The sequence below is a fragment of the Anolis carolinensis genome, chromosome 5 (assembly GCF_035594765.1).
Source record: "Anolis carolinensis isolate JA03-04 chromosome 5, rAnoCar3.1.pri, whole genome shotgun sequence".
NCBI classification, from domain to species: Eukaryota; Metazoa; Chordata; class Lepidosauria; order Squamata; family Dactyloidae; genus Anolis; species Anolis carolinensis.
Window position 1 is genome coordinate 88,059,803 of NC_085845.1, and position 25,358 is coordinate 88,085,160.

The 25,358-nt window shown below is 39.1% G+C and overlaps 1 protein-coding gene across 3 annotated transcripts in view; it reads right to left on the bottom strand.

Annotated features, from left to right (window-relative positions):
• sema3c (semaphorin 3C) overlaps positions 1–25,358 on the bottom strand; it is a 308,538-nt gene that overhangs the window by 244,652 nt on the left and 38,528 nt on the right. For all 3 annotated transcript variants that reach the window (XM_062981734.1, XM_008111511.3, XM_062981736.1), the window contains exon 2: positions 6,763–6,860. The gene's annotated coding sequence lies outside the window, so the exon portion shown is untranslated. The remainder of the gene's footprint in view (positions 1–6,762; positions 6,861–25,358) is intronic.

Below are 25,358 nucleotides of genomic sequence, written 5' to 3' on the forward strand. Positions count from 1 at the left end.
TTCCTATCGTTAAAAAGATTTCTTCTGTTGCGTTTCGTTTGCGTTTACCGTCTAGTTTAAAGGTCCATCCAGTCTTTCATCGTTCGCTGTTGAAACTTGATACCTCTAGTCGTCGTGGTGCTATAGCGGAGGGTATCACTGCCACTTCTCCGCCATCGGGGGAGGAGGCCTTTGTGAGAGGGGATAGTGTTATGATTGAGCCTCATGGCTCTGTTACTGACAGACGTGGGCGTAAGACTCCTCGAGAGTCAGATACTCTCGAGGAGCGAGAGAGAAAAAGACTGCGAGACATATTTGCAGCACCATCTGACGAGGAGTCTTTCGAAGGGTTTACGGAGAGAATGGAGGAGGGGCTGGTTAGCTCAGAGGAGGATGAGATGGATTGGACTCGGGTAAGGGAGGAAGTGGGTGCCACTGGCCATGATGGGACAGAAGATGAATGGGGACCTTCAGGATTAGACCCATGGTTTAGCTGGAGGGATGGGACGGGATCCACAGCTGGAGATGCTGTTGGGCGTAGTCAGAGGTGTTCCAGCTCTGACGAGGAAAGTGATGAGGAAACGCCCGGGTTAAGGAGGACAGCTGACAGTGATGAAGATTTGTAACTGGCATAAAATGGGGCTTGAGAGCAATTGCAAATTGCGTTGGGCAAGGTAATCTGGGCAAACGCTTGGGATCCGTGTGTGTGTGGGACGCTTCCCTGAAGACTTGTGTGCTTTCCTGTGCTGTGACGTAAGTTGATTGGAATCCAGGGTCAGACGGCGGGAGGGATTGTGTGGGCATTTGTTTGTGCAAACCTGTGCTTATTCTTATTAGCTTGACCTTCCGTCGTCTTCTTGACGGACGCCATCTCCTGCTTTGAGAACTCGGACTGAACTGACCACGGCTTGTCTTCCCCCCCTTCTTGGACTTGGAAAAACTACAAACGTCTGCTTCTGGCTTTGATCTACGGAACGGAACTGGTCTACTCAACTGCTACAATCCTTGGCTGATTTACTCGTGTCGGAGATCCTGTCTGCTGTGTGTGTGGGGGAGCGACGCAAGTTACTCTAAGCACAGTGTTGGCAGCAGAGAGGAATCTGCTGCCAATTAGTTGCATTCTTTGTATCTTTTGTTCCTTGGCTTTCGTTTCGTTTATACCCAGGCTGAAGCAAGCAGTTTGTTTTTACCCGGATTAAACTCCGGTTTAATCCGGTTTATCTTTTGAACATTTACTTTTGCCCCTTTTTGCTCCTAAAGGCAAAAACTGCCTGGCCCTTGTGTTTTACGGGCATTTTTGAGTTCTGTAATCTAATAAACTCTGTTACTTTGAATCTTGTGGCGTTCTGTCCTTGACATGTGCTCTCCACCAGGATAAAATTATAATATTATACAATGCTATTGTAATTAATTATTCAACATTGCAAAGTGTTTCCTGCCTACTTGGGCTATAGTTTCCACCAAGGTCCTGAGAGCAGAGTCGCCATTGGCTGCTTTTGCCCAGTAGTAAAAATGATGTGGCAAATACTAGACAAAGAGTATTTTATTCCATATGAAGTAGCTGGAGATAGGGAGAAGAGGGACCAAGCCTGATTTGCCAAAGAATTGTTGGATAACAAAAATCCATTGCGTGGTTCAACTGGAAACATATTAGTATCAGAGGGCATGGTCTTTCTCTGATGGTATCTCACCACAGAGGGCTTCAGAAGGAGATACATTGTCCCTCTCCTCAAACATTAAACTGTGAAGTTTCAATGTAACTTATCCGTTTTGGATATGGGCAGAAATATATGAGAAATGGTTTGTTGTTCTTGGATACCTTCAAGTCACTTCTGACTTATGGTGATCTTAAGATGACCCTATTATGGGATTTTCTGAGTCTGAGCATGTGCAATACATAAAATCACATATAGATTTCCATTCCTGAGCATGAATTAAGATTTGCATCCAGAGGTGCCCAAACCACCACATCACACTGACTCTCAGGAAATTTATTATTCATTTATTTAAAGCATTTATATTCTGGAAGGGGAGTCAGGGCAGAGCACAACATATATATACGGCAAACATTCAATGCCGGAACATAAACTATAAATACATAAACACTAAAATCAGTTATCTCCACTTTAAAATGAATTGTATAAAACCATCTCGAATCAGCCATACCAAATCCAGTCAGCAGGGTGAAGTTTTCTATTGTTGCCTTATTGCACTGTCTCAAAGGATTGGTCCCACAGTGAAGTTTTTACCATCTTTCTGAAGGTCAGGAGGAAGGAGGCTGATCTAATCTCACCAGAGAGAGAGTTCCATAGCCGAGGAGTGATCGCTGAGAAGGCCCTCTCTTTCGTTTCTACCAATCATGCCTGTGACTGTGGTGGGACTGAGAGTAGGGCCTCCCCGGAAGATTTTAATATTTGCGGTTTCATTTCCCCTTTCCCCCCTTGATGATAATTGACTACAGGATGGTTTTACTATTTACAGTAAGTGGGAGGCTGATTGCTGAAGTGTGAACACCTCATCATGCAAAAAAAAAAAAGCCAGTAAAAGCTGCATTCACTTAAAGTGTAGCTGATCAAGACTTAAGCTGAGGCTGCATTCCACTGCTACCTGTAATCATCATTGGTTTACATTTCATTTCATTAGACTGTAGACAGGCTCGGGCTGTGGCGCAGGCTGGAGAGCAGCTGCAATGAATCACTCTGACAGGAGGTCATGAGTTCGAGGCCCGCTTGGAGCCTATGTTTGTCTTGTCTTTGTTCTATGTTAAAAGGCATTGAATGTTTGCCTATATGTGTAATGTGATCCGCCCTGAGTCCTCTTCGGGGTGAGAAGGGCGGAATATAAATGCTGTAAATAAATAAATAAATAGACAATCGATCTATGACATTCAGATCGATAAAAATAGGGAAGCTAATGGTCTAATTATAAAGACTATGCAAAACTTCAGTTGTCACAAAAGAGAAGTCCTGTTTTAATGTAAGCCAGCAGAGAGGTTTCATCCAAACCAAAATGCAAACGAGTACTGCAGTGCTCTTTCTGATTAAATATTTGAAAAATTATTAATAGTTAATATTGTTAGTAAAAAAAGAACAAGTCAATTGAAAACTGATGGGTAGGTATGTGAAGATACATGTAAATCATATTATTTATTTAAAGAAGTTTCACAGCAATTATATTGAGTCCATTGTGTGGTTTTCCTTCTGATGAACTTAATTGAGGGTTGTTATGTGCTTGACCATTTTTAATGCCTTCAGACTACATGATAATTTTCTCCTGACTGTTACTCATTTTCACTGAAAATGAAATGCCAACACACGTTTTTTCTTGAACAAAACGTTTGAGGAATGTTATTGGAAGCCAAGTGATTTCACAAATCTACATATCTTTTGTTGGAGGGGAGATAATCAATTCTCATAGTGGAGCAGCTGAAAGTTCAATGTGCATACAGACAGAGATTGAAAAATATCCCAGGGTCTACAGGAAATTTAAGTACTCTTTTTATCTTTAATGGGTTTTTTTTGTCTCTGTTCTCCCCTTGTTAATCTTCTTTCTTCTCATAAGAAGTGGACAAAATGTATTGTCTTGTCCTAGATTGTGAGCTCTTTTGGCACAAAGTCTCAAGCTTGGCAACAAAATTGCTTGTGATTTTCCTCAACAGCATAGCAATCTGCTGTGTAATTAAATTAGACTCTGTCTATGTATTGTTTTGGTTTATACAAACAGAAAGTATGGGATGTGATCCACCTACTTGGAGGCTCATCAATACAAAACATCACCAGTTCAATCAGAATCTTGGCTTTGGGAATACCAGTAGACACCACATTAATCAATAACATTATGATAGAACAAGATCACAAGACAGATTCAAAACACACGGCTTTTCATATGCATCTACAGCCTGCTCCTTCAATGTAACACTATGTATGGATTAAGCTTCTAATTTGATTTGATCCCATGTGCTTCTCACATATCATGGAGTCACAGTATTGGCTAGGTTAATATGTTGAAGAAAATCTGCTTGGTATAATGGTTTGAGCACTGGTTTACAACTCTGAGACCACAGTTCAAATCCTCATCCAACTATGGAAACCCATTGGCAAGTCTCATTCTCTTAACCTCAGAGGAAAACTCCTCTGAACATGTATTGCTAAGAAAACTCCATGAAACAAAGGCACACAACAACAAAGGCACACACAACATCTATATTCTATCTATTAATCTATCTATCTATCAGCTATCTATACAATAAAAGTCAGTGTTTGCATGTTTGTATGCTTGCAACTTTCAGAAGGCACTGTAACTCCTGCCAATAACATATCTAGACCAAACTTGGCACACAGACCCCTCCCCCAAATGACAACAGAACAGAACATCTATAAGATCCCATATTACACTGATTCTGAAACAACTGCATTGGCTACCAATAGAACATCGGATCTCTTACAAGATACTGATCCTGACATTTAGAGCTCGAAAAGGCCAAGGACTATTATATCTTAGGGACTGCCTCATTCCTTTTTTCCATCAGTGGTCACCTCGATCCTCCCAGGAAAATCTCCTATACGTACCGGGCCCTAGGGAGGTGCACCTGGAAGCTACAAGGTGTAGAGCCTTCTCGATCTATGCTCCAATTCTGTGGAACTCATTGCCTCCATATGTTAGAGCAATGTCGGAGTCGCGACCTTTTGTAAAAGTGCTCAAGACTTGGCTGTTTGGTTGTGCATTTAAGTAAATCAGATCTAATTTGCCAAATAGTCACTGTTGAATGTTTTTAGGTTGAATGTTTCTATGTTGAATGTTTTTATATTAAATGTTTTTATATTGTGGAATGATATTTTAAATTGTAAGTCGCTCGGAGCACTCTGGTGGAGAGTGACTAATTAAGAAATAAAGTGAAGTGAAGTGAAGAGAACATACTAGCAGCTACCACTGCTAGCTCACCAAATTTCAGAACGTTATGACTTATTCATGGATTTTAGGTCACAGCTACATCCAAACACATTTGAGGCTTAAGAATCAAAGACTTCTTTTGATTCAAATTCTTATTATTGGCGGGGGGGGGGGGGGGTCAGCAAGCAGGTGTATCAGAACTCACTTCAAAAGTGCTAAACATCCTAACAGAGTTTTGAATCATGGGTACTTCCACATCAAATGCACAAGCCTAATGTTTACTGTTATTGGATTCTTTAAAGTATAAATATACAACTTCATAATGCAATAATGATAAATAATGTGAACCTTTAATTCTTTCAGTAAAGGTAAATATTCTTCTAAAAGAATATTACTGTGTGAGTAATGAAATGCATGACAGAATCAATAATTTCAATCTATTCTAAGACAACATAATAAAGCCATTGAAATTCATAAATGAACTTGAGCATAAATGCCTAAACACCTTCATCTGTTTACAGAAATTAGCTCTTAGATTTAATCCCCTTTTTCTAAAGGAAGTTTTATGCGATTGTATTTTTTTAAAAAAAAATTGCAGTAATTTTAACAAATGCAATTACTTTGAGTCAATTGCAATTTTGTTGTATATAACAGGATACATTGCACATTTAGGATAAAATGTATGATTTCATCATAAAAATATTTTAACATCTACACTCCTATCCAGCAAAAGTTTTATGTATGTGTGTGTGTGGTGATAGTGATAAAGGTACTTTGGGGTATGATCCCCCTACCTTCAGCTGAATCGTTGACTTCTAATAGTTTTTAGCATCCTACCCCATGTATTCATCCAGTTATCTTATTTCTATCAATTTCAGTAGAATTTATATCACAGCAAATCTACACACCACCACCAGTATATAAACAAGTGTCCATAACATTGTAGACTTACCCGGGCTGTGGCGCAAGCTGGAGGGCAGCCAGCTGGAGTCAGCTAAGTCCAATCACTCTGACCAAGAGGTCATGAGTTCGAGGCCAGCTCGGAGCCTGCGTTTGCCTTTGTCTTTGTTCTATGTCAAGGCATTGAATGTTTGCCTTATATGTGTAATGTGATCCGCCCTGAGTCCCCTTCGGGGTGAGAAGGGCGGAATATAAATACTATAAATAAATAAATAAATAAATTGTATGTATACACTTAACCCAAGATATTCAGCATGGTTTTAAGCTCTGTATTCAAGTATTTCATATTATAACAATATATGCACTCAGCAAAATCAACTTCAGCATTTTTTATTTTCAGTTCCTGAATTACTAGGTGCATCATCAGCTCTATTGGTGAGCACAGATGGGTTTTCAATGACAGTTTCTAATAAGTACTACATTAACTGGCCACATTAGTAGTTTTATAGTTCCTTAGAAGTAATAAAAGAGGTTGAACATGATTCTGCTTTTGGTCATGATTGCTTTTACTGCTGAAGGGACAATATGGGGGGTGCGTATATTCTGCCGAGAGAATGTGGATAGATAAGCCAAACAATTTACTTAACATAGGCTTTTACTGTGTCTCTATAACAACTAGATATGGCTGCTATCCATAAACTCTTTGTTTAATGAGATTAGCCTTACTGCACAGGAAACATCTGTCAATAAATTATATCTCACTTATCTGCTTATGACTTTAATCGGCAGAACTATGTTCGAGGAAGTCATTTGGGGGGGGGGGGGGCTTAAGATGCAATGTATCTTCCAACTCCCAAGAGATTTTTGACAAGCCTTAATATTGCCCCCCCCCCCCCCCCCCAGTCACCATAGAGTTAGAACACTAACTTTGGAGAGGGAATATGGTTTATGAGTAATAACAATGATAATAATAATTTATTATTTGTTACTCACCTCTCCCTAGAGCCCGAGTGGTATGAAGGTAGATAAAGTGTGTGAAGACCTGGATCTGGTTTTCCAGGATTTCCGGGCCTTTGAGCCCTAGCCATGCCCTTGAGATGAAAATAAACATTAATCAGAACACATCCGACCAAGTTCTTGCCCATTTCTTACAATGAGAATGTGTTTTTCCCCTCAGAAAACTGCAGGGATGAGGAGTCAGTAGCAATTGGCTCTATAGAGACATCTCAACTGCTGACCAGAGCCCTTAAACATGTCTTGAGGCTCTGATATTGGGGTATTCCTTCTTTCAGCCCCCCTCTCTTTTAGGAATGCAATCTAAATGGGTAACTTTTTATGCCTATGTAAGTAAAAATGTAGGCTATCTTTCTTTCAATATCTTGAAGATAAACATGGGTTTTTTTTAATGGAGTGAGAATGGAATCACAAGAATTTTAATCTTTTGGGAAACAAATTCTTTGCTTTCCATTCACTTTGTTTCTAGTAGAAGAATACAATTTGACATTATAATTGATACTGGTAGGTTTAGGGAACAGCAATATAGAGTTGGTGTGCAATCTTAATTTGACCAATACAGATGCACAATGCTGGAAGTTGCATTCTATCCTGAAAAAAAATACTGTATATACTCGAGTATAAGCCTAGTTTTTCAGCCCTTTTTTAGGGCTGAAAAATCTCCCCTCGGCTTCAGGCCTATAGCCAGGGGGGGTTTGAGGGGTTCAACCCCCCCCCCCCCGAAATTTCAGTTAAAAAAAACTGTTTTATTCATGAATTTTAACTGGTTAACCAAATCCCCATACTAAGTCTATGAGAAGCAAAAAAATTAAGAGTACCTCCAGGCACTATCTCAAGCAGATATTGATAGGTCCATAGCCGGGGGGCAGGGAGGTAGGGGTTCAACCCCCCCCCCCAAATTTTCAAAACCCTCCCCAAAATATTTTTCTGGCTATGGCCCTGCTCGGCTTATACTCGAGTGAGGGTCCTGGCCGGCTTCTATTCAGGTCAGCTTATACTTGAGTATATAGGTATTCAGAGTTTATTTTATTTACTTATTATTTATCTATTTACTACATTTATATCCCGCTCTTCTCACCCCGAAGGGGACTTAGAGCGGCTTACAAATCAAATGAACATACAATATATTATTAGCATAGCACAATATAAGCATTAAATTACTATATTGTACTATATCATTATATGGTAATATTATTAGTAATATTACATTTAATATATAATAGATATTATATTGTATTATTAGTAGTATAATATTGTATTCCATTATAATAATAATATTATCAATATTATATGTTATTATTATAATATTAGAGTTGGAAGTCTTATCTTATTAAAGTCTTATTATTATCTTAAATTACAGTTTTATATAAATATTCAAAAACATTTAACCTACTGATGCCTCAAATAATGCAATTTTATTAATATCTATTTTTATTTCTGAATTTGACCCGTAGCTGTTGCATTTCCCACCCTCGTCTTATACTCGAGTCAGTAAGTTTTCCCAGTTTTACGTTACTGAGTATATACGTTACTGAGGCCACAATGCAACGATCAAGATAAGGAGGTCCTGAATTATTCAACATATAAAGAAAGAAATGATAATTTTGCACGTCACTTTATAAACTATCCAAATGTAATTTTAAAATTGGTGGGCAGATTTGCAATCTCATGTTAAGCATATGTTTGTTCATCCACTTTGATGGGTTTCACTTTCAAGTAAGTGTCTGCATAGCCATATTATAGACAAAATAAATTATTCAGAATATCTGTTCATGGCAGGAGAATGGGCAGCTATCTAGAACTACCGTACACAGGCTCTTCCTGCTTAATCCAGGAACTTTGTTGACTGCACTTTAGTAAATAATGCCCTGAAATTTCACTTATTTCCTCCATTTATTTCCTACATAAAAGTTTCTTTCCCCTCACATAAATATAGGTAAAAAGATAAAGGTTTCCCCTGATGTTAAGTCCAGTCGTGACCGACTCTGGGGGTTGGTGCTCATCTCCATTTCTAAGCCGAAGAGCCGGCGTTGTCCATAGACATCTCCAAGGTCATGTGGCCGGCATGACTGCATGAAGCGCCGTTACCTTCCCACCGGAGCGGTACCTATTGATCTACTCACATTGGCATGTTTTCGAACTGCTAGGTTGGCAGACATAAATAGATGCACCCTTGGTCTTGAATGCCCTATTAACAGCTTATACACACAAACACACACACAGCCTGCTTCTGATGGAACTAGATTGCAGACTTTGGAAATTTTCACACGTGCTTTTTTCACCCCATTCTTCCATTTCTTGATGGGGCCTGCTGAGCATCCCTTGATGTATGGAACCACTGACCGCATATGCAAACTGATAAAGAAGCACAACCTACAAACTATCTACAGACCCACAAAGAAAATCCAACAAATGTTACAGTCAGCAAAGGACAAGAGGGATCCTCTCTCCTCTGCAGGAGTCTACTGTATACCATGCAGCTGTGGACAAGTCTACATAGGGACCCAAACGCAGCACCCAAACAAGAGTCAAAGAACATGAAAGGCACTGCAGACTAATTCAACCAGAGAAATCAGCCATAGCAGAGCACTTGATGAACCAGCCTGGACACAGTATATTATTTGAGAACACAGAAATGCTGGACCATTCCAACAACTATCATGTCAGACTACACAGAGAAGCCATTGAAATCCACAAGCATGTGGACAACTTCAATAGAAAGGAAGAAACCATGAAAATGAACAAAATCTGGCTACCAGTATTAAAAAACTCTAAAATCAAAACAGTAGATGAGAACCAACACTCTGAGGGCAGAGAACAGCTAATGACTGAACAAAAGATGCCCCCAGGCAAGAGACAAAAACCTTTCCAATGCTAATTAGGGTGATTAACTGAAACATTAATGCTGGCTTCCCAGTGACAAAGGACTCTTGCCACACCCTGGACTCTACACAGATATATATTCTTTCCTTTCCTTACTTAGTTTATCCATACCTCACAACCTCTGAGGATGCCTGCCATAGATGTGGGCGAAACGTCAGGAGAGAATACTTCTGGAACATGGCCACACAGCCCGAAAGACATACAACAACCCTGTGATCCCGGCCATGAAAGCCTTTGACAACACAAAGAGGAAGGTGTTTTTTGGGTACCTCAGCTGGAGCTACCCACACTTTCCTCTCAATTTTCCCATATGATGTGGAGAAAGGGTGACGAGGCAATGCGTATTGCTGCCCTTTTTCCCATATGATAGGGAAAGGGTGTAAATGCACCTTGACCTGTTCCCACCATGTGATGGGAGAAGGAGGGAGGGCACATGGGGCACTATGTGCCGCCCCACACACCTTCCTTTTCACCAGCAACTACCGGCAAAACAGCATGGCCCCATAAAAGAGGCTCTTCACAAAGTCAATTTTTAATGAAAAAAGTGATAGAAGTTGTAATCAAACAAGCACAGCTAGCAAATCACTTCTACATATGTTTATTCAGTTGCAGAATGATTGAACAGGGTGCCTGCCTTGTCCCAAATCTGGTTACCCAGTTTGTACATATTGGAAAATGATGGCTTATTTAAGACTAGATTTCTTGGATTAAGGATGCACTGCAAAGTATACTGAGAGGTATAGAGGGAGAGGTTCCGTGCATAGGCAGAACATTGTTTCACAATCTTATGCTTTTAAGGCAGAGGACGATTATCTCTGAACAAAGCTGTTGCCTTTAGTTTATTTTTAGCTTTTAAAAGGCAGGATAAAAAAAGCGATAGGATTTTATATCTGGAAAAAACAGCTCACATAAACAGATTGAAATGTGGAAGAACTATTAAAATCCCACCACTGACTTAGTCACACAATAATTTAGTATCATTTCTGTTCTTTTCACTGACTAGATGAGGAATTAGAAGAGGTGATAAAAGAATAGCACAGGGGTGGTCTTTTTATTATTCAGAAAAGCAAAAGAAAAAAAACCCAACAAATGTCTTGTGATTAAAGGCTATTGCATCAGAGTCTTCGACTTCTACATATCAAAACTATTGTGACTGTTTTCCAAAAGTAGTTTTGCCTACAGCAATTTTACCTTTGTTTTCTGTGGTCTCAGTAAAGGGTTTGACTTGCAGCTTGTGGTGATTCAACACAGTAAAATTAATGACATGATTCAGTGCTACGGAATCATAGGAATTGTAGTTTTACAAGATCTTTCGCCTGCTATGCTAAAGAGTGCTCGTGCCCATGATTCCACACAATGAGCCATGGCCATTGCAGTGGTGTCAAGCTGCATTAATTCTGCAGTGTAGATAGATCCTATGGTTCAGATCTTGCATGAAGGAATGCATTTTAAGTTAACAAAATTCTGAACCTTTAAAGAAGAAGAGATGGAAGAGGAGAAGGAGAAAGAAAGGGGTATTCAAAAGCTTTTTTTTACAGGTCTGAGTCTCACTGGTCAGAAATCTAAAGCCATCATGCAGTGTCTTGATGTATTTGGTTCTGCGTAGTGCAGTGGTTCTCAACCTATGGGTCTCCAGGTGTTTTGGCCTGTAACTCCTAGAATTCAAGATTGGTTCAAGATTGGGGCTTATGGAAGGGCTGTATACTTTGACCAGACCTATTCATCTAGTATGCAGAACACATCATGCGATGTGTGGGCCTTGATGAATCCAAGGCTGGAGTTAAAATTGCGGGAAGAAACAACCTTTGATATACAGATGATATTACTTTGATGTCTGAAAGCGAGAAGGAGCTGAGGAGCCTTATAACCAAGGTGAAAGACGAAAGTGAAAAAGCTGGGTTGCAGTTAAACCTCAAGAAAACCAAGATTATGGCAACCAGACTGATTGATAACTGGCAAATAGAGGGAGAAAACGTGGAGGCAGTGACAGACTTTGTATTTATTATTTATTTATTTACAGCATTTATATTCCGCCCTTCTCACCCTGAAGGGGACACAGGGCGGATCACATTGCACACATAAAGGCAAACATTCAATGCCACAACATAGGACAGAGACAAGACGCAGGCACGGGCTGGCCTCGAACTCATGACATCTTGGTCAGAGTGATTTGTTGCAGCTGGCTTGCTATCCAGCCTGCGCCACAGCCACAGTATTTCTAGGTACAAAGATTACTGCAGTTGCAGACTACAGCCAGGAAATCAGAAGATGTTTACTTCTTCTTCGGAAAGCAATGACCAAACTCGATAAAATAGTGAAGTGTAGAGACATCACACTGGCAATGAAGGTATGCATAGTTAAAGCAATGGTATTTCCCGTAGTAACCTAAGGATGCGAGAGCTGGACCATAAGCAAGACTGAGCGAAGGAAGATAGATGCTTTTGAACTGTGGTGTTGGAGGAAATTTCTGAGAGTGCCTTGGACTGCAAGAAGATCCAACCAGTCCATACTCCAGGAAATAATGCCTGGCTGCTCACTGGAGGGGAGGGTATTAGAGGCAAAGATGAAGTACTTTGGCCACATCATGAGAAGGCAGGAAAGTTTGGAGAAGATAATGATGCTGGAGAAAAAGGAAGGAAAAAGGAAGAGAGGCTGACCAAGGGCAAGATGGATGGATGTTATCCTTGAAGTGACTAGCTTGACCTTGAAGGAGCTGGGGGTGGAGACAGCCAACCGGGAGCTCTGGTGTGGGCTGGTCCATGAGGTCACAAAGAGTTGGAAGCAACCGAATCAATAAACAACAACAAAGTGCAGTGGTTCTCAACCTGTGGGTCTTCAGAAATCCCAGCCACTTTACCAGCTGTTAGGATTTCTAGGAGTTGAAGGCCAAAACATCTAGGGACGCACAAGTTGAGAACCACTAGCGTAGTGGAATAGATGACCCTACAAGAGCCATCTTGGGTAAAAGTTATTGGGGACAGAAGTAGCAAGAGAGATGCAAGCAATATCTCAAAATTTTGCTGATGTGTCAGTGAACAAGAATGAAACCAACTACCACCCTACAGAAAAACAGACTATGCTATAGAAATACAGCCAAATGCCAAGCTACCGAGCCCAAAGCTATATGTAATGTTTAAACCAGAGAGGAGGAATAATTTATTAATAAAAATTTAACCAGAGGATTTATTGTTAAATCTCCCATTGAGGCCCCTATTTTATTCTGCCCCAAACAGGACGGGATGAGACCGAACAGACTACCACAGTCTCAATACTATCTACACTTCAAATCAATATAAACTTGCAATAATTAAAGACATGTTGGCTCATTTGGGCAAGGCTACACTAAACTGGATCTCCAGGAGGCCTCAGATTCGTGTGAAAAAAGAGAACAAATGGAAAACAGCATTCAATTGCCTCCTGGGATCTTTCAAATGTGGAAAGTAATGCAATTCAAGCTCAAGGGGGCATCACGTGTTTTCATGCTATTTGTTAATGAAATCTTTCATCTATGGTTATATAAGAGTGTCTTAATTTACTTAGATTATATCCTTATTTTTCCTAATTCCATGGAAGAACATGTCAAATTATCTAGACAAGTACTGGGGAAACTGTGGGACCACCAGTTTTATGCTAAGCTGTCCAAGTGTGAATTCCACAAGCCGGAATTGATAACTTGGGATTCCACATCTTCCCTAAGGGCTTGAGTATGGACCCAACCAAAGTCCAAGATGTTTTAGACTGGGAAGCTCTACAAACCTGAAAACAAAGTCAGGAGCTTTTAGGCTTCACCAATTATTATAGATAATTCATCCAAAATTTTGCTAAAATAGTGCTTCCTTTGACTAACTTGCTAAAGACTCATTTCAGTTACTGAAAACAACAGTAACAAAGACATACACCCTCCTCCTCTCTGGAAATGACTTCAAATACATATATAAAAGAGTGCTGGGGGGAGGCTTTCATCAACGTTTGCCAAATGGGTCTCCCTGCTTCAGTTGAGCATTAATATTACATCCTTGTATATTCTGTAGATATAAATACAAAAGAATTATTTACTTAGGTTAATGGGTTTCCTGTTATTACCATCTATTGAACTACACATAAACAAAGTACAGTGTTAACAATACGTGCAGAGAGGGGGAAAGGCTGATTTAAGTTGAGTTATTTTTAACAAGGAAGATATGAAACCTTAGGGACTGTGGACATTAGTTGTAAAAGATTGGGTGTGGTGGTCTTGGAAAGGGATAGGGTGAAGGGAATATTAAGTTGCAGCTCAGTGCTCCTTTAGGGAATGCCATCCAACAGCCATGCTGGAACAAATGAAGATTTTTGGGTCACACTGTAATGCTAGTGAACATGAAATCATTAGTACACAATGCATCTTTAGAACATCTGATTCTGCCCTTAGAAAACCAGAGAGAACAGCAGGTGCGTACTGTGAGTGTAATGGAGTATGAGTCAAGTGGATAAATCAGAGCTGTGGATTGCATACATTAAGGATGGTCCGGTCAAAGCCCTCTTCAATTTCCGCACAGCTCAGCTTTTCTGAGATGCTTTATATTCAAGAGCTTCTGCCTGAGGGAGTTATGGGCTCTGGCTAATTAATCTGGTTTACATAAACAATACGCTCAGGCTTCACATCCAATCAGACTCTTAATCATTTCAATCAACAGCATGGAAGTGCCTGCCTTTCCCAAATCAAGGGGATTTTACAGATTTTGCAGAAAGAGAAGACATTCAGTTATGAACAAATAAAGATAAAATAAAATCTGGCATACGGCTGATATTTTTCTCCTCAGATCTGCAGTACAAGCATTCCTAGAGTGTTGTGCTAACTTTTGAAGAATCTTGTTTTAGTTTTCCCGATGTGGAACAAATCCCATGGGTGATAGGAAATGAGTAGCCTTATGCACTGAAGAACACGATTCACTAATCACTTTATATTCACGTAACCATTATTTTTTTAAAATTGTACATTGTACAATTGATGTAGTTTGATACCATTTCTATTGGGAGATTTTTGATGGTGCCCTTCTAAGACTTGTGTGTCGGCTGCACCCATACCTTGGGAAGTCTGACTTGGCCACGGTGGTCCATGCTCTGGTTACATCCCGCCTGGATTACTGCAATGCGCTCTACATGGGTCTTCTACATGGGACATCTGGCAGGCTCCATCGCTTCTGGGGTTCAGAAAGAAATTGAAGACCTGGCTATGCGCATAAGCATTTAAAGAATAAGTTTTTACTGGCTTCGACTTGATCTGGAATAAGGTTTTTATACAAGGTCTGGTGGACAAATGGCATAAGCACTTTGCACTGTTTTAAACTTTGTATATTGTATATAATAACTGTTTTAACTGTTTTATTGTATTGTATTATGGTGTATCGGCATTAATTGCCAGTTTGTAAGCTGCCCTGAGTCCCCTCGGGTGAGAAGGGCAGGGTAGAAATGATGGAAATAAATAAATAAATAAATTCTGCCCGGAAGAAGGGAGTTGGACTAGATGGCCCTTGGCGGGTCTCCTCCAACTCTAGGATTCTACGAAAATGAGGAATTGGTTAATATTGTTTTCTTCTATTGGTTAATATGAGGAACATTCAATGTTTCTTTCTCCCCGTCACCTTCTTCCTCCTCCCCCCCACTCTGGTGTGGCTTATCCTTGCCATGGCGCAGTTCGTTGGGGGGCTCAGCAGCTTGGGGAGCCCCACCAGCCAAGAGGCAGCCTCAGCCTTGCCTCAGCCTCCGCCACCTGCTCCCAGCTCTGGCTATGTTGCTGCTGCTTCCTCTTGGGGGAGACTTCTATGACACAGGCATAAAAACCCATCCCACAATGACAAAATGTATTGAATTGAATAGTGATTATGTAGAAAAATAATGTAATACCTATGCTATAATCCATGTAAGTTTTATTAACATATATTCATATATATATTTTTAAAAGAAATCTTGCAACCTTACTTTCCAGATATCTCTCGTAGCTTTAAAATGAGGGAGAGAGGAGCCTCTGAAGTTTTCCCAGTGGCAGTGATTATTTCCTTAATGCACATGTGCAATTACTATTAATGAATAATAATGAAATTTCGTTAGTTTCACTAGAGTAATGACATTTTCACTAATGAAACTTTAGAAACACTTTAGAAATGAAGTATCAGAGCCCTCCAGTTTTGTAAATACTTTCAAACCATTTTTTAATCAATCGCACATGCTGCACAAGCAGGAGGTTGGATGGATGACCCTTGGGGTCTTTTATAACTTTGTGATTCTATGGGCCCTTCTACACATGCTGTAAAACCCAGAAGTAACCAGGTTAAAAAGGGGTGTGTGTGGCTAAATGAACTGGAGCCAAAGTGCGGGAGGGATCGGGTTAAGAACTAAAAAGTATGGGTTTAAAAAGTACACTGATTTTCTTAATGCATATGTGCAATTACTATTAATGAATAATAATGAAATTTCGTTAGTTTCATTAGAGTAACGACATTTTCACTAATGAAACTTTAGAAACACTTTAGAAATGAAGTGCCAGAGCCCCCCAGTTTTGTAAGTACTTTTGAACCATTTTTAAAATCAATCGTACGTGTTGCAGAAGCAGGAGGTTGGATGGATAACCCTTGGGGTCTTGTATAACTTTGTGATTCTATGGGCCCTTCTACACATGCTGTAAAACCCAGAAGTAACCAGGTTAAAAAGGGGTGCGTGTGGCTAAACGAACTGGAGCCAAAGTGCGGGAGGGATCGGGTAAAGAACTAAAAAGTATGGGTTTAAAAAATACACTTTAAACTCAATTCATCCTGAAGAAAACACACTTTAGCATGACTGTATATCCCTGCAGTCATGCAAAACACATGCTTTCCTTCCCTCCCTCCTGTGTAGACTGTTCCAGTGCATGTGTGCTTTTAAAAAACCTAAAACAGTTGATCGGACTGTCAACTGTACACAGAGATGATTCAAAGGAAGCACAGATGGAAAGCAATTAGAACTCCCTGAAACTATTTTACACTTTATTATCTTAAACAGAGTTTGAATTAAGAATTGGGGGTAGAGAGAAATATAATTGAATTTTTTAAAAAAAATTCTCCCCATTACACACTGGACCTCATATGCATATATGCAAATCTGCTTGTATTTTTATTAAGATATTCACATGTGAACATATATGGTCCAGTAATAATTGAGGGGGCCCCTGGTGGCACAGTGTGTTAAAGCGCTGAGCTGCTGAACTTGCGGACCAAAATGTCCCAGGTTCCAATCCTGGGAGTGGAATGAGTGCCCGCTGTTAGCCCCAGCTCCTGCCAACCTAGCAGTTCGAAAACATGCAAATGTGAGTAGATCAATAGGTACTGCTCCGGTGGGAAGGTAACGGCGCTTCATGCAGTCATGCCGGCCACATGACCTTGGAGGTGTCTACGGACAATGCCGGCTCTTCGGCTTAGAAATGGAGATGAGGACCAACCCCCAGAGTCGGTCACGACTGGACTTAACGTCAGGATAAAACCTTTACCTTTACTTAATAACTGAGTGATTTTTTAAAAAAGGTTATGCCAGATGTGTCCTGTCAGCTCTCCATTTGATCTGCTAAAGAAGAAGGTTGTGAGGATGGTGTGGGACTGACAGGTCTTTGTGTGGACCTGCTGTCAGGTCCCAGGATTTTTTGTCTTAGATTTAAAATGTGGATTTGCGTGCTGTCTGGAAGCGCCCTATGAATTTTTACTTTAATATTGATGACATGAGAAGGATTCTCCAAAACTCCTATTTAATAACCTTGGAAAGCCAGGTTCCAGAGGATTCACTTACAGAACATGTCCAGTTGATTATAAAGTAAACTATTTTTGATGTAAGGGGTTTGTTCCTAATGAATGTTTATGGCCAGCCCAATCTTCAAAGCATGTTTACTTCCTGAATCCACCTACAGGAAATGTTATTGGAGTCAGAACAACTACTTGTAAGTAAGCCGTCACAGAATTGCAGCTCACTTCCACCAGCATAAGCATATGTGATCGTGCAGGTTGCTCCTAGAAGTGTTTGCTTAGAAGCAAATCTTGCTAATTATAAAGCATGATTGCAGGCTACACTTTGGGACCACTTAGGCTACTTAAATCCTATTGATATAAATCAGAACTAAGCAACACAATAACAGGGCTTCAACCTTGGATATTTCATCTTATTCATTTGCAGATGGCAAGCATTACAAGACTACTTTGAACGTGGCCATGTTCAGCACACACTATAGCTGAATATACCAGATTTTCAAGACTACTTTAGAATAGCCTGAATTTAATCATTGCAATCATGTCTTATCAAATGGTTTAGAAAGAGATATTTACTTCTAAAGCCAATTTAGTAGTAAAATTAATGTAATTTAACTGCAATAGATCAATGCTATGGAATCCTGAGATTTATAGTACGGTGCCAAAGTGGTGCCAAACTGCATTAATTCTACAGTTCAGATGATGTAAACCAGATCTACACCATGCATTGAACCTTCAGGAAACAAAGGTGCCATTTTCAGCCACCCATATCAACAATTTTTGAGTATGTCAGATTTTTGTAGTTACAGAGACTACTGTTTAAAATTGTCCTGTGCATTTTAAGAATTGTTCTTAATGCTCTCAGATCACATCATCATCATTTTTCAGGAGCCTACCCAGGATTTTATCTAAGTATGTTAATTGTATATGTGACCTTATATGCTTTATAGATTTGTTTTTATATTGTCTGTTTCCGCCTGGGCTTGGCCCCATGTAAGCCACCCCGAGTCCCTCCAGGGAGATGGGGCGGGGTACAAAAATAAAGTTATTATTAGTTATTATTATTAGTTATTATTATTAGTTATTATTAGTTATTATTATTAGTAATTATTATTAGTAATTATTATTAGTTATTATTATTAGTAATTATTATTAGTAATTATTATTAGTAATTATTATTAGTTATTATTATTATTATCTTAGATTTAAATGGTGTGTGCTTTTACCTTACTTCTATAACCTACTGCCTACAGTAATGGTTTGGATGTAAGTCAGTGTATTTATTCACTGTACACTGGTTATGGCTATCGAGTAGTTTAAATGCAATAAAAATACATAGACAAATATTCTAAATTAAAGTTATGGCTGCAGCTAAGAGTGCAATGCCTCTCTATCCAGAAATAACTCTGCTTCTTAGATAAAATGAACAGATCTCATCTCCAACAGGAAATTAAGTAGTAGGTGTGATGATTGCTTCAACAGATCTCTTTTAGACTTCACCTCAAATTATTACATTTTATACATGCCATTTTGTTTTATCTGCTTAATGCCTCATTCTACAGAATGTAAAATGTCTTTAAAATGTTCCTGGGAAAAGGTATGCTTACATCAGCTTCTCTTAACCTTTGCTCATGACTTTCTGTGCTATGTTGCTTCCTTTCCCTGCCTGGATGTAAGTTTCTTTTAAATATTTTACTGCCCACTTTTATGCATCTAGAAATAGAAAAATGCTGCAGAAGGCTAGAATTACATAATTTCTAAGTGTCTCCATAGTGGGATATAAATAAAGTTATTATTATTATTATTATTATTATTATTATTATTATTATTATTATTATTATTATTAGCTTAACATTTATAACTCTGTTATGGGCACTAAAAACAGGTTCTCCCTGTTAAAGCTATTTCTCCTTTAAAAATAATCAGTGTATGAACTATAGAGAATATCATATAGGAATATGCGATAATGAGAGATTAAAAAAGGCTCATACTACATTTCCAAATCTCATGTGTTCTCATGTGAGAATACCCACTTTTAAAAAATGGCTATAACATCACATAGCAATATAGACATCTTGTTTTCCAACAGTAAGGAAACAATCTCTAATCTTCCCTACATCACTAAAGCTACACTCCTAAACACACTCTCTAGGGTGTCAATCCCCAAAACATGTTAAACATGTGCGGACATTCCTTTGTTTATATAATTCAATCATGACATGATTTTATTATTTAGGAATTTTTTATGGCTGAAAGCCACTAGGCACATTTTCATAACATTTCATTCTCCATGCATCTATGATTCATAATGTTCTTTTGCCTAACAGCTGTCAAGGACTATTCAGAGTCTGGGACTTATTCTACATTGTCAAAACTGCTTTTTTTGCATTAAAATACCTCTTTCTGGGCAAAATGCAGTGTGTGTGTGTAGAGGGGGGCAGAAGGAAATCACATGGGTTTTTTTGTACAGAAAAGTCCCAAAATGCAAACTGTCAGTGATGATCCTAGCCCTATCAACCTTTACTGGCCAAGAATGCCTACTATTCATGTGAGGTTTGTAAAAAAAAGCACGTACCCCTTAGCACTTGATCTCAATTACTTTACTGATCTCCGTGCGTTTCAGTATAAAGAACAATTAGATTATCAAATTTAGCTATATGTTATTGCTTTGGGCTGCACTCCTCCCTAAAGCAATAAAGGTTGATGCATCATAGCTCTAATTGCCCCCAAATTGTGGCTATAACAGCACAGTTTGGCCCTGCAAAACCATGAATAGGTAAAAAAAAAATACAGCAAGTTGGCACTCCAAAAGCCAGAATTTGTTTATCTGTGACTTGAGGCAATGTTTTCTTTGTAATTGCATGCTAGTTGAAAAATATTACAAGAAATAGGGATGGAAAGAAAATTCATTTCTTTTTCTTTTGTAAGTATGCATGCATACGTATTTCTCAAGTCTCAGGAAAGCCTGACAAGGAAAATCCAATTTAACTAATTATGCACATAATTCACACTTTAGCATGAAATAGGATTTTCTGTGTGGAAATATTGTTTTATGTGAAAAAGGCATTTCCTGTACAGCAAGTGCTGTTTTCTGCAAAAAAAAAAGTGTGAATTTTTCACACAATGCATTCCAAACTACAAATGGAACTCTGAGGTTTTTGAGAACTTCTGCTAAAATTATTGATGGCTTCTTTTGAGAATATAATTAGTGAAAAATTATTTTTTCAAAGTTCTCTTGGTTAAATTTGGTAAACAAATTCTGACAAAAGGTTATGTGTACACCAGGTGAAATATTCTACTGTATTCTCCCCATGAGTTGCTCCAGACACAGCACAGGAGAATCCCAAAGCTATTCTGAACTCTAGACAGTCACCTGGGCAGACAGCACACTGGTTCCTATCCTATTTTCCCAGGGGCCAATACCACTACTTTCTTGCCAGCCAAAAGCAGCATCCTAGCAGAGCCTTTCTAGCGATATTGGACCTGGTGAGGTCACAACAGGGCACCGAATTATGTGATCACCAGAAACAATCTTGCTGAGGAGCTGCTTCTGGATAGTGAAATGGAAGTGGGTTTTTTTGACATGTGGGCATTAGATCACCCCAGATCCAAATTGATCAAGCTCTCCACATATGGTCAAACTGGAGGGTTTTTTTTTTTTTTGAAGCTTTGGAATAACCTGAAGTTCTTGTAATGGATTACCAGCTCGAAGTAGGGCTTCTGTAGTTTTTTTTGTGTGTGTGTCAGGAGCGACTTGAGAAACTGCAAGTCGCTTCTGGTGTGAGAGAATTGGCCGTCTGCAAGGACATTTCCCAGGGGACGCCCAGATGTTTTGATGTTTTTATCATCCTTGTGGGAGGCTTCTCTCATGTCCCCGCATGGAGCTGGAGCTGATAGAGGGAGCTCATCCGCACTCTCCGTGGGTGGGATTCGAACCTGGCAGCTTTCAGATCAGCAACCCAACCCACTGAACATGCATTGTGTGGACTGCTCATAATGTGTTTGAGATGAGTTCAGTTATTTTGACCCACATAGACACAACTAAGACAACAAAAGGAAACAAAAAATTGTTAAGAAATATCCTATGCTTTTATTAACAAGAAGAGTGAGTGGAAATAGTCTTTAAAAACTACCAGAGAATCATAGAATGATATATTTGAGGACTTTAAAAAACTCTTTTGAAATAGATATCAAATTTATTCTGTTATTCTTATCTAATAAATGTAGCTAAAGATTATTGCACGTGCCCTGGTGGTGGCGCAGAATGTTAAAGTGCTGAGCTGCTGAACTTGCAGACCGAAAGGTCCCAGGTTCAAATCCCGGGAGCAGAATGAGCGCCCACTGTTAGCTCCAGCTCCTGCCAACCTAGCAGTTTGAAAACATGCAAATGTGAATAGATCAATAGGTACCGCTCCGGCGGGAAGATAATGGCGCTCCAAGCAGTCATGCCAGCCACATGACCTTGGAGGTGTCTACGGACAACGCTGGCTCTTCGGCTTAGAAATGGAGATGAGCACCAACCCCCAGAGTCGGTCACAACTGGACTTAACGTCAGGGGAAAACCTTTACCTTTAAACCTTGATTTTTATTCAAATTTAAATCTCCATCTTTGTTTTAAAAAGCACCAATTTTACTTATATGTATCCACTAAAATAATCAGTAATGGAACCACAACATTCAAAGATTCAAGGCACTGATCCCCAAAACTAACTTAATTGTAGAATAATCCTATCCCCCTGAATCCCTAGAACATCATATAGGACATCCTGTATGGGAGCAATTTGCAAATCGGTTCTCTGGTAAGGCACATTTCACACATCATGATAGTCTGCTTATGTTTGTGACCTTTAACTTGACTAAAATTGCAGGAAGCTAATTGTGTTGGCTAATTCTCATCTGTCTATTGATCTGAACATAACAAAAAGATGTTATGCTGAATTTTTGGAGAAGTAGTGATAAATCAGCATTTTTTAAATTCATTCACTAAAAGTAATACAGGAAATGTTATTTTTAATCAAAGAGATGTGACATTTGATTAAAGTGATTTTCATAATTAATTAATGCCATTTCTTATAGCTATTAATTAGAAAATTAAACAAAACTGGTAAAGAATAAGAAAAAGGTTCTCCCTTTTGTTGAATCTAGGCAATAATGTTAATTTAATTTTGAAATCACAGTCCATTGCACTATCCAGGTTGGTTCATCAAGTGCTCACAACCTCTGAGGATGCTTGCCTTAGATGTGGATGAAATGTCAGGAGACAATGTTCCTAGAACATGGCCATACAGCCCGGAAAACTCACAGCAACCCAATAGATGCTTGGATTTTCACATTACTTATTCTGGAGTTGTAAAATTCTCTTCGAAAGAAAGTTAATCTAGCCCCTAACCTCTTTTTTTTCTTCTTTCTTTTAACTTACAGGTATAAAGTTTACTCTGACAAACTGACAATTTTCAAGAAAGGGATTTATATAGTTTTTAACTATGCTACACCCGATGGCATATTGGATTAAAGCCTTGTGATTTGAAGGTTGGGTTGCTGACGTAAAGGCTGCCAGGTTCAAATCCAACCCGAGAGAGTGCGGATGAGCTCCCTCTATCAGCTCCAGCTCCATGCAGGGACATGAGAGAAGCCTCCCACAAGGATGGTAAAAACATCAAAACATCTGGGCGTCCCCTGGGCAACGTCCTTACAGACGGCCAATTCTCTCACATCAGAAGCAACTCATTAAATTGATTGATTTTAAATTATTTTTAATTATTTCACTAAAATATTATATACTGCTATTATATATATAAAAGATTATTTATTGTGTCATAAGTAAATTGAGAATATAGTTAGAATATATATATAGACTTGCAATATATATAGTTTAATTGCATTTGACCAATTGTCTATTGTATGCTCTTATTTCTACTTTTTATATTTGCATCTGCATTTTTTTTCATTCTGAAAACCCGCTTATACTGACTCCATGAAATGAGGATATAGTATAGCCGGGGAGCACTATCACTACCAACATGAAAGAAGCAGCAATGGCACTGAAAAATGTATGCTGTGCATGAGTTTTCACTGTGCTTCACCTTCTAAAGGCCCTTCATTTCTAGCCTCTAGGTGTGTGCATTTTGGGAAAAATCCTTCCTGGATTTTGTGATATTTTCTAACAACCCCCTCCCAATATTTTTTTGAACTTTCATTTTTTGGAATAGGTGATATGCTGTTTTTCGGGTTGGCAGCCAGATTTTCAGTAGCGATCCAGCCATAGACGGCAATGGCCACACTGACGATATGTTTACCACTGCAAGCCCCCCAAGTTTCATAACATTTGCATCATCCCATCATTTTTAGTGATTTTTTAAGAAAAGTTTCATGAAATAAAATATACTTTAAAAACCCGAAGCTCCTCCTTTTATCTCTTGGAATGTCTCCACACGGATGAGCAGCAGTAGAGCAGAGAGAGTGTGTGAGTGAGTCAAAGGCGTGAACAGTACAAGCAACTTTCAAGGGCTTTGTTTATTTTTTGCTTATTTTTTGATAAATGTTTGGGGTGAGGAAGACTGTTTCTGTTAAACTGGTGCAGTGGGACAGGTAAAAGCCACCCACTCACACACACAAGCCAGATGAACTGGGGCAGCAGGGGTACACAAGGCCAAAAAGGTAGGGCAGGGGAGGGAAAGAAATGAGAGAGCCAAAGAGATAAAGGAGATAGCTTTATTGGGATATATATATATATATATATATATATATATATATATATATATATATGAGAAAAGGAAGGTGTAAGGCAGAGAACAAGCAACAAGACAGATAGATAGGGCTGGGGAGGGATGTAAAAGAGATTAAAAGAAATTACCCCTCCCTTCCCTTTACCACCCCAACACAAAGTTATTATTTCTCTAATAACCAAAAAAGCCTCTTTAAAACACCCCCCCCCCCAAAAAAAAGAACAATGCATCTACCCTGGACTAGGGAAATAGGGGGGGGAATGAGGACTGAAATGATGGCAAAAAGCCATCCAAAGCAGCTAATGCAATGAAAATGAGTGCAAGCTGAGCAAATAGTAGCAAAGCACCGGAACAAGCAACCTCTCTCACACACACAGCCAGGACACAACTGGAAAATGGAGGAGCGCTTAAATTGATCCAGATTGGAAATAAGACAAGTGAGATGGTTCCTTCTTGCAATTGGCTCAGACAGCCAATTGCTTTGTGCGCCATGATGTTGTCTTTGGAAAATATGAATACAAGTGAAACTGCCGTGTTATTTGTTGCAGATGGGGGAAAAAAACCCTCATGCTGCCTGAGCAGTTAAGGCTGAAACGGTAAATGACAAAAATTAATTAATCCCGTTTTAGAAAACAAATACATGCACAGCCCGACTAGTATAATGTGCTTTGATTGGCCATAGAATTAAAATAGGGTTGTGTGTTTTGTATGTTTTCCCATATTTTAAGATCTTTTCAGGAGGCCTCCCCTCTATCCCACCACGGTTTCATCCGATGGGACCATAAGAGAAGGCCTTTCAGTGGCTACTCCCAGGTTCTAAAGCTCACTTCTCAGAGAAATTAGACTTGCATCAGTCTTACAATCTTTTTGCAAGAAGATAAAGGGGCCTTTTTTTAATAATGGCAGCCTTTGAAAATATGTTTGTCAGTAGGAACAGGCCTTGTATAATGTGCTGGATTTTTTTGTTATTGTTAGTTTAATTTCTTATAAATTATTTTAATTTTTTATGATGGTTATTTGCATGTGTTTATTTTATTCTTGACTATACAGTAGGACCTTCACATTTGCAGCTTTAATTTTTGAAGATAGGCTTGTTCACAGATTTGATTAATATGTTCTCTCTCGGAATCCTGAGGTCTTCTAGGACAACAGTTATGGTCAACTTCCACCACTTCTGCAAAAATTTCTAGGTCCTCTAGGATGAGTTTATGATCAACAATTG